The following is a 15,909-nucleotide window of genomic DNA, read 5'->3' as shown; positions in this document are numbered from 1 at the left end:
CATACTCTTAAGGGAAGTAAGTAGGACATGCATGTAAATACCAAATACTTTCTCTGATATGAGAAACTGAAAAAGTGTAAATGAGGATCAGAATGTATAATAGATAATTTGAAATAGGAAGAAAAGGTCCAAAGGGGAGGGGTCAAGGGGAAGTGGGAGAGATAGGGAAAAGGAAAGAAGGGAAAGGAAAAAAATATGAGAAAAGGAAAAAAGAGAAACAAAGTCTTTGTAAATAGGGAGAGATGTAGGGGTTGAAGGGAGGGCGGGGGAATGGGGAAACAAGTAAGACCGAGATATATCATGCAAAGGCACAAATGATGAATGTCATCATATTGTATACCTAAAATGTACCAATAAACTTAATGAAGAAAAAAATAAGAAAAAATGATAAAGAGTTAAAATGAGAACTCTAACTCACAGCAAAGAAACTTCTAGGAAAAATACACTTGGTTTGTTAACAACTCCTCCAGACCTCTGGGCTAGACTTTGAGGAATTTAAAAATGTAGTGACCTGGGTTCTTTTAAAATGGATTTCCCCTGGCTGAGTAACTAATTTTCTTTAAACTCTATATTACAAAGCCTAAGCCTCAAATAGTTATTCTAAACCCTTAGAAGCCTGCTCAGAAACCCTTCTAAATGGGAGCTATTTCTCTCCTCATTTCCAATAAACACTCTCCTTACTTTCTCCTTCTTTTCAGTTTTACTCTTTGACCTCAAAGCTCTGTTTGCATGTTGATAACTAGTTTAGTAGCAAAGTCTTTCTAGTGAGATATCTCCACATGTATAGCTTCACCTTCCATCCTAAAGGATATTTTTATATCAAATTGTACTGATGGAACACTAGTGTTTTCTTTACCAAAAAATGAGTTACAGCTACAAGTTCTAGATATCAGCCTGTGAGATCTCTTCCTTGTGTGTTCTATCTCAGCCATAGGAAGTACTGGTTGCCCCCAATATCTACTCATTTTGGATTTTTAAAGTTCTTTTCTTACCAGTTAATATTACTAGTTAATATAATAGTTGTCCCTACTTTAATAGTTAATAAGTCTTTTTCCTAAATGTTCCCTCTCTACATTGTTTTTGCTCTCCTTTTTTGGATATAGACTGATACAGTAGGCTTTCGGTACATATGTTCAACAATACAGCAAATAGAGAAACCCAGGGAGAAAATGGACTCCTCTATAGAATATACTGAAATCAGAAGTAATAATGCTGTGGCCAACAAATGCATATTCACATTTTGAATTGTAATAATCAACAAAATGATATTTTCTATTATGGTAACTTAATTAATGTTGTTAATTTACATTTATTTTATTCATATATAATTTAATTTTTTGATTATTTACTATTATGTGCATTATAAAAATTCAGAATTTGATTACTCATTCAAGTTACATTAAGATATAAATATTTCAAACATTAGTTATCTGTTTACATATGTTTTACCATTAAAAGGAGTTCATCCTTTTGGGGATCAAGTTCCGTGTTTCTCAAAATTCATAGATTGCTGTTCTGATTCCTAGTATTTCAGAATATGAATTTATTTGGAAATTGGATTGTTACAAATATAGTACATTAAGGACTTAATGAATGAGAGGCCCCTAATCCAATACAACTTACATCTTTATAAAAGGGGAAATTTGAACATGTGCATTCATAAAGGAAGAGCATGATGTCCTCATAATGACCTTCTGCTATACAAGGAGAGGAGCCTGGAACTCATTCTTTCCTTGGAGCCCTAAGAAGGAACCAACCCTGTAAACACCTTAATTTCAGCTTCTAGAACTGTGGAGTAATAAATTTCTGTTGTTTACATAGTTCAGTTTTTAGTATGATTTCATAGTAGCCTGAAACTAATGAAAATCTGATTAAAGTTATAGAATATGTAGTTATTTTATTTGAAAATTTGCTCAAATGTCTTGAAGACTTCTAACACAATTAATTGCTTAGTAGAAAAATATTATATACATTTATTTTAAAACTTTCAGTCCTTTTCCTAATTGCTCCTTGAGTTTACTTGTAATATTATTTATTCAACTAACTAGCACTGGAAATATCTGATTTAAAATAGTCTTCATGAAGCCATTATAGATAGATGAGCTAGGTAAAAATACTATAGGCAGTCAGATAGGGCTAAGTCCTCAAGAGGGCCAGGGAGAAGGTGAAACACACCACAGCTGCTCATTGGCTGAAAATCGGGTCTCAAGATGACCAGACCCACATATTTCTTCAAAGAAGTGAGCTTAGTGAAGTATAGATAGGCATCGACCACCCTGGAGGTGACCAGAGACCTCTGGACCCACCGCCTCCTAGGAGAATCCTTGTTCTTTCCATCCACGCTTGGCATGTGGCTTGCTTCCCAATTGGACCACCATTACCTAAGTGACTGTCCTTGTAACCTTACTGGATGATCAAGGCTGTGGGCCACGTTGTGCCCACGTGGGTTTCACCCTGTAAAACTCCTCTGTAAAGTGGGGTCCTTAGGCTACCCACTCGGGACCCCCTCCTGCTCCTCAGGAGCTTTCCTATCAATAAATATCTTCCCACTTTTAACCTCTGTCATTCCTAGGACCCATTCTTCGATTTCTAGAGAACAAAAGCTTGGCATACCATTCAGTTAACAGGTTGGGAGATATAAGATTTCATGTTTCATATTTCCCATGACAAAGCCACTTCCTTTTTTGATCACATTTCTCCTTTTATATATTCATGTAACTTTAGGGAATCATAAATTTTAAATCTAGAACAAACATCATAAGGAAAATTGTCAAGTTATAATAAAAAAAGTATACTGCATTGTTTATAATTATAATTGCAATAGTGCTTACAATATGCCTTCTTTTTTAAATTCTTTTTACCCATTGATGCTTCTTGCCCTTATTTTCTATCATAGAAATATATTCTTTTTGTCCCAACTCACATAAAATGTTTCATTGAAAGATGGTAATTAATTAGATATTAACAAATTTCTTGCCTATCATTTGTGTTCTTAGAAGCAAAGAAAAATGGAAAGTAATCAGAAAATCAATAATACTACCAGAAAGAAAAAAAATGGCCACAGGATTCAATCATTTTCTATAAATCCTATTTGCTTGTTTCTATGAGTAATGAAGGTAATATGGAAATTATTCACACTCCATCAGCAACCTGGGATGCAAACCCAGTTACAGAAGGCCTTGAATAAGAATAAATTTCACCATCCATTCATTTCAAATGCAAATAGTGGAATTTGAGTAGGACAAAGAGTGTCAGAGTGGAAGGGCCTGTTTTCAAGCACTGCACAAAGCTGTCCTGGTCACCAGGAGGCATAGCATCTTACTTATTTATAAAAGTAAATCTGAGTCAGGCATAATTTGTAATTTTACTCTTGTCAATATTAGATGGAGAATACATACTGAAAAATCTTAGTTATCAAGATGCTGGAAAAAAAAGTATTAGAGGAATAAGATAACATGAAGCTGTAACTTTACAACAGTGAAGATTTGTAAAAAAATCATCTGCAGGTTACTAGAGATTCCCGTAACTGATAATTTCTGGAATTTGCTATATTAGAGGCAAAGAATAATTTTTTAAGTGTGAAATTTAAAAAAAAAATGTCTAGTGAGTTCTGATTTTTATTAAATCATGTATCTTAGGTCTTATAATAATAATTTTAAGCTCCTCTTTCCTCACAGGTATATTTTTTCTAGTACTTCTCTTGACTATCATAAATTTAAGTAGGTAACAAAGGAAAGGGAGTACATTGAAATCCAGAGAAGAATATTAATTAGAAATCAGTCATAAAAATAAGCATCATTGTAATTATAGAATATGCTTTATGTAGGCCTGAGTGTATTAGGGTAAAACCTCACTGAAACTACTTTGAGAAGCATGATGTTGAAACCCTGTTCTGGCCAAATAAGTCCCCAAAGCTACTGCTGTGCCTTCTGTAGGGGGAAGACCCCAAGGCCCTAGTGCTTGGAGATAAAACTTAATTGGCTCTTAGGGCTTCCTGGAGGAATTGTGGAGACAATTAGCGGCAAGCATTTGCTATTTCTACCATGGTCCTCATTTCATTTTCTCCCATATTTAGACTGAATTGGATGAAAGTGTAGAGGTGAATTTTCTCCCAATTGTATGAATTTTGATGTGTAATGATCAGCTAGGTGGGTCCTCCCTTGGTAATGGAAGCATTTGCTTGCGCTCTAAAATATTTAGCTGCTACTGTGAATCTCATCTCAAGATTAGCTAGAGAAATTCATCGAAGAGTTTAGTCTGTGAAAAATGGTTTGTTAGTAAGCCCACCTTTTGATATAGGACATATGATCTATGGACCTCCAAATAATATAAGGGAAACATTAAAACCCCAACCTGCTAGATGTCCAACAAGGCAAGTCTGTGTTCTCTAAAATTGAAGGTGAATTCTAGGAAAAATGAACATCAAGAGTAGCAAGAATTTATTGTGAGTAAGATAGCTTCTGTCTAAGAGCGACAAAAAGGGGCCCAGAAGTGGGTTGCCTGTGGACCCTGCTTCTCAAGGGGGCAAAGCCATGAGGTGAGGCTGGTACAAAGTGGAGTAAAACTGTAGTCAACGAATAGGATTGCAAGTATGGTTGCTTAAGTAATATTAATCTAATGGAAAACCACAAGGTGGGTATGAGGTGGGACTACACTATGGTCACCTAATAAGATTATGAGTATAGTCACTTAGGTAATATCTATTAAATGGGAAGCCAGTCACATAGCAAGCATACATGGAATGAACAAGGATTTTCCAGGAAGGAATGGGCTAGGGAGGTTTTGGTCCCCCACCCACTGTGATTGATGTCAAATTAGAATATCTATCAATGTTACTCATCCCTAGGGGAAGTATGTGAATATAGTAGTTCTTATTTTTTGAATCCTAACCTTTTAGTAAAAGTGCCTCAATTGTCTTCTGTGGTGAGGGCCCGGTCTTGGCTAACTGCCTTATACTATTTTCTAACTAGCTTAGCTGTCTACAGTGTTCTCCCTCTGAAGAAGTATCCCTAACTGTGATTAGGGAAGAAGGTGTGAAGTGTCAATCTAACTGCTTGGAGCCAAGAAAGGTCTAGGTAAGAGAGACTGCAGTCAGGGGTGCTCTCCAGAGAGCTAATTTAATGGGCCTCAGCTAGAAGTCATGTAGTTTAGCAGTGATGAACTCTCTTTACAAGACTGATCTGGTAGATCCCAGTAAAAGGAGTCTAGCACATTTTTTTGTTCCGTCTGTATGATCACTTGGAGTTTGGCAGCCTCTATGCAGGAATAAACAATTTTTCCAAGAATTAGAAGATGTATAATTAAAGCATGAGCACTAGAATGGAAAGGCAGGTTGGGAAAAGAGCCACATTTAGAAACTGTTGTTAAGGGATTAGAATAGTAATTGCGACCCACTGGCTCTTAGACCCCTTTACTGCTGGAGGTTATCTACAAGTCTAATATTTTGTTATAAGTTTCTCTAGTTTTAGCTGTAAGAAGATAGTTTGGGGTTTTGAAGGATAATTTTCGATAAGAAAAATTAAAAAGTCTTATTGAGCTCTTATAGATTCTACTGTAGTTTTTCTTAATAACCCATAACAGTAGTCAGCTACTGGTGTAGCAGGAAACTGCCAGAATGGGGCAGTGTGATTGGAGCTCATTTTTATATTTAGCTTTATTACTATGGTCTTATTGCACACAGCTAAGCTAGTTAGAAAATATTATATGACAGTTACGTTGGGATGGGCCATCAGCACAGAAGACAGATGTGGCCTGAGGCTCATTCACTGAAGGCCAGGCTTCAAGAAAAGCAACAACTATGCCCACATATTTCCCCAAGGGATGAACAGCAGTGAAACCTCCTTAGCCCATTCCTTCTGTGAAATCCTTGTTGTTCAGTCCATGTGTGCTTGCTTGCTACATGACTAGCTTCCCCATTTGATCCCCATTTAATCAGTATTACACAAGTGATTATACTTGTTGTAATCTTATTGGCTGACCATAGTTTTGTCCCACCTCATGATTTCCCATTGGATCAATATTACCTAAGGGACTATACTTGTAATTTTAATAGTTGACAGTAGTTTTGTCCCACCTTGTATCCACCTCACTTCGTGGCTTTGCTCAATGAAACACCGTTGAGAAGTGGGGTGAGTGGGTAACCCAATTTATGGTCCCCCTTCTGTCTCTCAGACAGAAGCTATCTTTCTCTCAATAAATTCTTCCTGCTCTTAACCTCTGTTGTTCATAGAATTTATTTTTCGGTTTTAGAGAACACAAATTCAGTGTATTAGATATCTAGCAGGTTAGGAGTTATATTTCCCTTACATTATTTGGATCATTTGGATGTCCTATATCATATACTGTACATCAGTCTTGACTTAATAACTTTAGTTATACATTTCTATTGGGTGTTCAAGGCTAAGTTAAAGGGAGACCTGTGTCAATTAAAATCAACCTCTTGCTGTCTATCAAGGCCAGATAAGTTTCCTCAGATATTATTTTGGAACCAGGTATAGAGCCTCTCAGCTCCTCTGTCAGTGTCAGCCATCAGGGTGGGTCACAGCCTTGCTTGACTAGGTTTCTTTCTGTGAAAGCTAGGAGATTTTTCTCTGTTGGCGACCCTCCCTTGGCATACTATATTTGTTGATATTTTTCATCCTCTAGGGTTCAGTAATCTCCCTGCTTGGGAGATTGGGTGACTCACCAAAGTTATAGGATTCTGTAGAAAAGATTTCCTCATGTCCTGGGTCCTCAATGACTTTGGAGGGCCAGGGCCAAAATATTGGTTGTCCTCTAGGCCAGTCACCTTTCTAGTTCTGGTCTCTAAATGTTAGTTGTTGAACACCCAGAAGAGAATATCAGGGACATGAGAGGTACAGTCAGAGCAGCGAGCTTCACTATTATAATTTTACTTGCATATCAAGCACTTTGAAACATATAGTTAGAAGACTGTTATTTTTATCAACCCTGTTTGTTCTAGTAGCTGAATCCCTGCAGAATGTTAACAAACAACAGTTATGTAGTTTTACAGAGAAAACTTGAGATCAAGAGCCACATATAATATTTTAGCATGACAATCATGATGACATTATCTACATAACACACTGAACTGTCCATCTTAGTAGAGAATAGTCTTTTATTCAAACAACCCCATTTGATCATAAGATATTAAATAAGACAAGGAAAATGCTCACCTAATTTGTTATGCTTTAATAGGGTGTCACGTAAGGAGAATGTACTGGATTATAAACATACCTTAGAAGTTTATAATAGCCTCTAACTTTTAGTGTGGCATTATTTGGTGCCTGAGCATCCCTAAGTATAATGACATGTATAACATATACATCATATAAAAAGCCCTATTATTTAACTAGTGATTTTATGCCGGCTTGATACGTACCTCTTATCACAAGCAGCTGGAGTGTAAGAGAAAGGCAGATACCTGAGTCAAAAAAAGGATTACCATAAACAATAAATAGAAAAATGTCATTATCATAAAAAAATCACACCTGGGAGGCATTTAATATAGCATGGAATTAGCAATAACGAGTATTACAGCTAAATGAAAATCTTTGTCCCTTAATTTAGTTTTGTACTGAGAGGAACTTCTAATAAAACCTTTTTGTTTTACCCACAGAAAACTTAACCTTTTGGTGATGACCAGTGTAAACATATCCCAGTAATATGTTTAGCAAAGACAGTTTTTAAGATGGGCCCTAGGCTGATGATTTATCTGATTGGAATATCTAGCTATATAGGCTTCTCATTGTTGTTTTGATAACTGTAGTTGTTGGATAGTCACAGCTGACACCCAGAACTGCTGTTTTGATAGCCACATGTAGTTTTTCCTTTTAGAGGGGCAGACTGTTAAAAGATAATTTTAATTATTTCTAGGGGTGGGTGGGTAGCCAGATTTGGGTGTAGAAAGAGATGAGGTGGCACCCTTTGGAGCTAAGTATGTATTTTAAACAGGGTTCTAATCTGTCTTGCTGTAGATGTTTACCTATGACAGCTTTTTCCATTTTTCCTGTAACCCTTGGACCATACTTGGATATAGGCCTTTCTTTTTCAGAGCTTCAATTAGGATATCTCTGATAATAGTGGCTGGCCTGGCAAGATGTCCTGGAGAGAAATCATGACAAGAGAGAGGCAGTCCTCTGGAGCCTGGTGCTCTGTCTATTCATTAATACCTGTTTTTGTTTAAAACTGTCATTAAACTCATAAAGTTCCCTAGCAGTGTCTCAATGAATTTATCTGTGCTATAAAAATCAATCAGTCTTCCCTATGCTATGAAAAGCAGTCAGTATCATTCTTGAGTGGGGAAGGAAGTAAGAGGAGTTAATTTCTAGTTCTGTCTAAGGACTGGAAGACAGATAAACTTGGACTAAACTTTTACACTTATTTTTGAGAGCTTTAGGATTAAATTTAGAATAGTTCTTTAATATGGTCCAGAGATAAGACAAAGTCAGCTTCACTCTGGAAGGGTTCCAGAGAGGGGGAACTCACCATTCTGGAAGCTTGGTCCTGAAATCCAGCAGCCAGAGAGGAGGGAATTGCCTTGAACCAGATACTGTTGAAAACTGCATTATATTTTAGGGCCAGGACATTGGAGAAGGGACAGAAGAGTGACTCTAAGTATGGTACAAAAACTAACCCCTAACCATCTCAGCTGCAGAAAGACAATTAAGATCAAGAGCTTTTTCCCGGAGTGAAACTCTAATTTGTAGCAAAACATGTCTCCTGAGACAAGAGCTATGGTTGACTCTGTGTTGCCAAGAAGAAAATTAAACCAATGATCAAAGAATCTGAGTGACTGAAGTTTAGTGTCTTGAAAGATAGAGAAAATGAAAGTGTTAATCAGGTTCCCAGGTTAAAATGTGGTTACTGTCTTTTGGGTTTCTTTTTTTTTTAAATTTTTTTGGTTCTGGGGAATTGAACTCAGGACCTTGTGCTTGTGAGGCAGGCGGTGGCACCACTAAGCTAAATCCCCAGCCCTTTTGGGTTTCTTTATAAGCTGATATAGGGGGTCACACAATCTCACTATATCCTGCTATCTAAAGGCAGCAAAACCCTGTAATTTTTAGAAATCCTCTTAGTGTTCTAGAGTCTTGGGTTGTGGGAGGAATAGAATTGGTTTGGTTCTTTCTTTCCTCAGTCTTCAGGTTCCCTTAGATATGATAAGGCCCAAATATTTTACCTCAAGGCTGAAAAGTTGTTCCTTAGATCTAGAAACCTTTTAACCACTGTCTCCTAGAAAATTTAGTGGAGGATGGGTTCCTTGGCTAGAGAGCTCTTCTGAGGGGCCACATGACAGTATATTATTTACATACTGCAAGACTGTTCCTTGAGAAAAACTATAGTATTTCCTTTATTGAATCAGGAGCTAGACGTGGCCTCATCTTTCTCCTGATAAATGGCTGAAAATTAAAAATAACCAAAGGGCATAGTTCTCATCTTTCTTAGACCTTTAAGAATATATGCCTGAAAAAGTGTCATCTATTCTAGTCTCCTGTCTAGTTAGCAGGCCAGTGGGAGTTTTGTATAGGGACTGCTTGGTCTCCAGTAGGAACTGGCTGTTCTCCTGTCTTCTGACCTTCTAAAATTAATATAATAATAAATTAATATAATAAAATTAATATATTAAATATAATATTAAATTAATATAATTCTTCTCTAAATGTAGTAGTAGCTTGAAATGCTGCTTGTCTCTCAATAGAAGTCAATGTTTGATTTGAGTAACATTACATCTTTCTAATCTAGTTCATAGGTCTGAGTAGGTCCTCTAAGACCTCAATGTACTCATTAGGGTTGTCTGGAAACTTTCCTAGATCTTCTTTAATCTATCTCAGGTCACTGAGAGAAAAGGACATAGAAACATGAATGGTTCTGTATTTGCCATTTATTTCCTGTAAGGGATATTGTCTTTGAGGGGTCTGAACTAATTAGCTAAGAATGGATATAGCCTCATAGAAGTGTCAATTATGGCTGGCCTAGAAATTCCACCCTCAGCACCCAAAGGACTCATTAACAGGGGTCAAGGCTTTGATTACAGTTGTCTTGGAAACCTCATCCTCAGGTTCCAAAGTGAGGTGTAACCTCAGGGTCAGTGGTGGTGAATGCCTTAAGGGCCAGGTATTTGTTTATCCTTTGGCTTACATTTACATTTTGAACATAAGCAAGAATTCATAATGTAAATAAAGTCTGAACATAAGCAATTTTGACCATTTTTTTACAGTACAATTCTAGTTGTGAGATAGCATCATAATCAGTACTTCTCTGTATTCCATTTTGGCTCTAGGGTATAGTTAGACCATGTGACTTTGACATTGAGGTTCCCAGAAGAAATCCAAGAGAAAGAATGGTGTCCCTTTAAGTTCTATTTGATTACTATAGCTTCAACGCATCCTCCAAGTTGATTCCACTCCAGACGAGGTGGCTGCCATCTGGGGAGAGACACAGAAGATGAAATTGAAGGAGACTACCACCCTTGTACCAGCGTGTGATCTTATCTTCCCAGGCGACTCATGTTCTTACCCCTGTAGGTCTTCCCAAAACACAAGTTACAATTGATTTCAGTCCACACTGATCATGTTTTAAAGAGGGAAATATTGTTCTCAAAACCCATAATCAAACGATCTAAAACATTGTTTTCTAATTCTTAGAGAGATGGAGGCAAACAGATGGAAGGGCAGCACTTTCCATCCTGTAAAGACCTCTAGAAGCAGAAAGTGGCTCAGAGGAATTTCACGCACTAAGAAAGCCTCCAAGCCACCTGTGTTATTTACCTAACCACCTAGGAAAACTTTCTTAGCAGCAAGACAGTGCTGTGCTTTATTCAAGGTTTAATCTAAACTTTCGAAGTCTCTGAAACTTTACAGGTCATTTTATACTCGTCACCTAGCAGCCACAGTTTACATGTTTGTAAAGGCCTATTTATCATCTTCCCATGCACACATGAAAGAAAGAGGAAGGCTGACTAAAATCTTTTTATTCTGATTAGCATATAAAAACACAAGTGGAAGTCACTGGTTGATTGTTAATTTTCTCTGGCAAAAGTTGTAAATTGCCTCAGCCTGGTTTCTTGGAGGAAAGGGCTGTCCCACTATCCACCACTGGTTCTAAAGTTAACTCCCAGTGAATTGAAGAAATAAAAGCTTAAGCCACCTAAAAACCCCAAAATCATAACATAGCATTTTACAAGTTTACAATAAAGGTTTTACAATCCAAACTTATTAGCAAAGATATTTTCCTCCCCACACACATAATTGATAAAAACCAGACCTAGAAAGGGAGAGAGAGAAGGTTGGGATTCTCTCACAAACTCAATGTGTTTCTCATCTAAGATGGTTTCCTTGTCTTTGGTGTTGGCAAAATGTTTATTTTCTATGAGCTCAACTTAAAGGTCCTTAGTTGGAAAGGTTGGGGCAGTTTGCGAGATCCTTCAGTTATGGAATTTTACAGGCCTCTCCAGGGAAGTGTAAAGTGTTAGGAAAAGTTCAGAAATGAGGCCAGGAAAGGTCTCTTCTTCTCATGCTCCTGGTGAGTTATTGAAGACACCTTGCTTCTGAGTCATCAATCTTGGCCTGGAAAGGCAAGAATGGGGACTCTCAAGAGCCAAGATTGTCACCAGTGGAAGTTCAGACCAGAAAGGAAACTGAGGCAGAAGAGGCCCAGCATTTTCCCTAGGGTATAAAGAAGGATTGAACCAGAACATCTCAGTGAAACCTGTCCTACAAGTCTTAAGAATGGTTGCTGGCCGATTGCCTTTTAACCTGCAAATGGAGTCTTATGATTTATTAATAGGCATATGTAGTTCTTAAATATAGACTAGATTTCACAAAAAAACCCATTTTACAGCGTTTTCTAAATTTACTTGTAGTTACCATTAAAGTCCACTAAGTGGCAATCTAAAACTACTTTTCCCCTAACACTGTTGTCTAACAAAACAAAGAATGCTAGCAGATTTAGCTACTTCAGCAATTAAGTCCAAATGCAACATATACAAAACAGAAATAAAATGTAACTTTAATGAAAGAATGAACACACAATTGCAAGACATAAAATTCAAGACAATACTTAAGTGAGTCTCAGTCCCGTGTCTATGAAACAGAAGCGAGAAAATATGAAACAAAAAACCAAAATCTAGGCCAGAATTTATGAAACAAAAGCGAACTCTTACCTACATCCAATTATCTTGGTGGAAGACTTCCAAATGATATAGGAGATATGATCTATGGATCATATCGAACCTCCAAATAATGTAAGGGAATATTATAACCACTCCCATTTGCTAAATATCCAAAATGCCAAGTTTTATGTTCTATAAAAGCAAAGAATGAATTCTAGGAACAACAGAGGTTAAGATGTGGAAGAATTTATTGAGAAAGAAATAGCTTCTTTCTAAGACAGAAAGGGGATCAGAAATTGGGTTGTCTGTGAGTCTTCCTTCTCAAGAGAGTTTGTAGAGCAAAGCCATGAGGTGAAGTGCGTTCAAGGTGGGACAAAACTACAGTCAACTAATAAGATTATAAAAATTGTGCCTTATTGATCACCAAATATTGTCCAATATTAATCCAATGGGAAATCACAAGGTGGTACAAAACTATGATCAACAAATAAGATTATAACAAGTATAATCACTTAGTAATATTGATTAAATAGGGAATCAAATGGGGAAGCAAGTCACATAGCAAGCATGCAGGGAATGAATAAGGATTTTTCAGAAAGGAAGTGGGATAGGGTGTTTTGGTCCCCAATTAAGGTGATTGATGTCTGTTTAGAATATCTATTTTTGCTAAAATCTCTAGGGGAAGTATGTGGGTGTAGTAATTCTTCCTTTTTGAATCCTGACCTTTTAGTAAATGTGCCTCAGTTGTCTTTTGTGGTGCCAATTAATTGCCTTATAATATTTTCTAACTAGCTTAGCTGCCTACAATACTCCCAGTACTACCACCTGGTCCAGGTCTTCAAGCATTATATATTTTTTGCAGACGCTCAGAAGACACCCAACACATAACAGATTATGACACATAGGCATTCTAATCATGTCGATCTTAATTGAGGCCACTTTAGGGTTTGCAAACATTTGTAATTCATGAAATGTAAAACACATTTCTAGGGCCAGGGGATTTAGCTTAGTGGCGCTACCACCTGCCTCGCAAGTGCAAGTTCCCTAGTTTGATATCCAATACAAAAAAAAAAAAATTCAGTTTTTTAAAAGAAATTGTATTTTTTCCTTCTGGATTAGACATTATAAGGGAATTTAAAGTGTGTTTTCTGTCTATGAATCACTCTCCCATTGCTCTGTGAAAGGAATATTTCTGGCTCTGGGGGAGTTTATAAATATGTGGAGAAGAGACCAAAAGATAGAATATTTTGGGTGACTGTTCCTGTACTTAATTGGATTATGAATAAACATTTAACATCTAGACGCAGAAATTCTGTTCATTTCTATGGTGATTCAATACTACTGCTATTTTTCTAACAGAAAATTTTAGTTGTTAATCTAGTGCTTAACCTCCTTCAATAGCTTGCTTCTTACAACAGCATACCAAATCTTAGACCTTTTCTGGAAACTTTGTATGAGCCTCTCCCTCTCTTCCCAGAGCTTGCTATATTTTTTCTTGAACTTTGCTCTTTTCTTTTAAAATAATATATTTGTCAGGCTTGTTTGATTTTCTCTATGTTGTGAAACTGTACTTTACAAAGAAGCAGGTATCCTACCTACCCTATTCATTTTTGTATCCCTTAGAAACTAGCTCATTGTATGGTTCATCCTAAGTATTCAATAAAGATTTCTGGGGTGTGTGAATATTAATATTTCTGACTGATGGCACATCGACAGGTAATAAAGCAAAGCCACAGGAGAAGTACTGTTTCTTTTGTGGAGAGACCTACAATCTTGGCTTATGATGTGTTGTTTGGGGAGAGGAGCAGTAAAATTTTTGAGGACTCCATATTTCCACTTTCAGAGCCAAATGTAGCAATGAGGAGATCAGGAAATGCTGATACAGGTATTACAAAATTAAACCACTCACTTCAACATCATGCTGGCCAGGAATTGAAGTTTCCTAAACTTAGGGTAATTTCCTCTTCTTCTCCCTCCCTTTCCTCCACCTACTCCTCCTCTTTCTCCTTCTCCTCTTCCCATTCCTTTTCTTTGAATATTTTTTCACATTCTAGCACTCTGATGATAGGTTTTTATAATCTTTTTGTGCCTAACTTTTTCCTAAGATTTCTTCTGAGGCTCTGCCTCCTTGTCTTCCACAGTCCACACAGTTTTTCTTACTCTTACATTCTCTTCTATCTCATCTGATCCACAATCACAGGACCTTCTGTCATTGTATTCTTGTAATAATTTCCTTATGATATGATCTGGGAATGTAATATATTACTTAATGCATTGGGAAAAGTTACTACTATTTATTAACTTTTCTATCAAAGTTATAAGACAGCCCAATATTCACTTGCTTCCCCTGGAATAACTACTGGTTGAAAGAATCATATAGATTGGTGAACGAATGGGTGGATAAATGAATGGTTGGATAGACAGAAGGATAAATTTATGAATTAGAGGAGTAGCTGCCCTTTTCCATTAACTTGTCCACTTGGACTGTGCTCCAGTATTATTTGTTGTCCAAACAGTAGAGTAGATTGGTTGAGTTTTAAAACTCTGTAGGAAAAAAATAATAGCAAAATAATAAATAATTTGAAATACATAGAAGAGAACTTATCTAAGCACTTTAGTGTATTCTTAGATATTTATCTTACAGAATAATATACCAAGTTACTTAAGATTTTTTGGTAAAGTTGGAATATAATTAGTATAGACTCTGAAAATGAAAACAATAACAGAAAGAAACTTTGTGAGTTTTTATATGTTTTGATTATGATTTTTCTTATTTTTTCTATAGTATATTAATGCATTCAAAAGATACATCTGTGTACTCATTAAGTAATAAATTATTAAGTTTTTCTGTATCCCTTAAGTGGAAAATATATTTATTTTCAAATTTGTATAATACCAGAATTTGTAATTACCCCTAATACAAACCAGCTAATTTAAACAGAAATAGAATGAGTAACTTGATATCCTACTGCATTGGACTTCAGGAATATAGCAGCAGAATGAATGAAGCTGGCTTTCAAGTGGGCAACCTTGTTCAACTGCAATATTATATAACTACAATATGGAACTACAAGTAGTGTGACACAGCTACAATTATGTATGGCAAGTTAAGGATTTAAAATGATGACTTTTTGTGAGAAGACAACAAACAGTGGATCTGGAAGCAGTGAAGTTTCAGTTGAATCATCTCACTTGTGACACATTTAAAGTGCAATCTGTTTAGCCCAAAGTGTTACCATCTTTGGAAAGTACATAGGGCATTTCTCTTACCCTTTTGTAGGCAGCCTGTTGAAGAGCTTCCAAGGGGAAATAATCCCATCTCATACTTTGGCATATTTTTATGGAGAGTTTCTTCTCTAACAAAATACAATAGCTATTTTTTGCTCTGTTGCCTATTACTTCTTGCTCAGATGATGGCTTCCTGCAAGGTCAAATGTGGCTTTACATGCACAACACATGGAGCAAAGTATCTCAGTATTTTTCTCATATTTCTTGAAAGATTTTTTTTATGTTTTTGGGTGGTTGTAAGGAGAGATAAATTTACATGGGCTTCTCACTTTTCTGCCTATCTTGCAAGCAGAGGCACTGACTGCTTTGGTCTGGTGTAATTTTTCAAGTATATTTATGTAGCAAACTGTCTTGAGGGTACAGTGTCTTTCTCCAGAGCAAAAGAGAAATGTTTACTGCCCACTATAAAAGATGAAGATTCCCTAAGCTTAGCCTTTTTCTCTGAAAACACAAACACTGAGCATGCAAGTAATATCTGGCCCTTTGGCCCTTATTCTGAAGAAATTGAGACT

At 36.5% G+C, this 15,909-nt stretch overlaps 1 protein-coding gene across 1 annotated transcript in view; it reads left to right on the top strand.

Moving 5' to 3' along the window:
• LOC147823146 (uncharacterized) overlaps nt 1-15,909 on the top strand; it is a 456,826-nt gene that overhangs the window by 249,113 nt on the left and 191,804 nt on the right. The window lies entirely within an intron of this gene.

This window comes from Heterocephalus glaber, unplaced genomic scaffold, assembly GCF_053883595.1.
Source record: "Heterocephalus glaber isolate CG9 unplaced genomic scaffold, H.glaber_assembly_v1.0 deba00001600, whole genome shotgun sequence".
NCBI lineage: Eukaryota > Metazoa > Chordata > Mammalia > Rodentia > Bathyergidae > Heterocephalus > Heterocephalus glaber.
The sequence above is the reverse complement of the archived record's forward strand: the minus strand, read 5'-3'. Positions and strand labels throughout refer to the sequence as shown.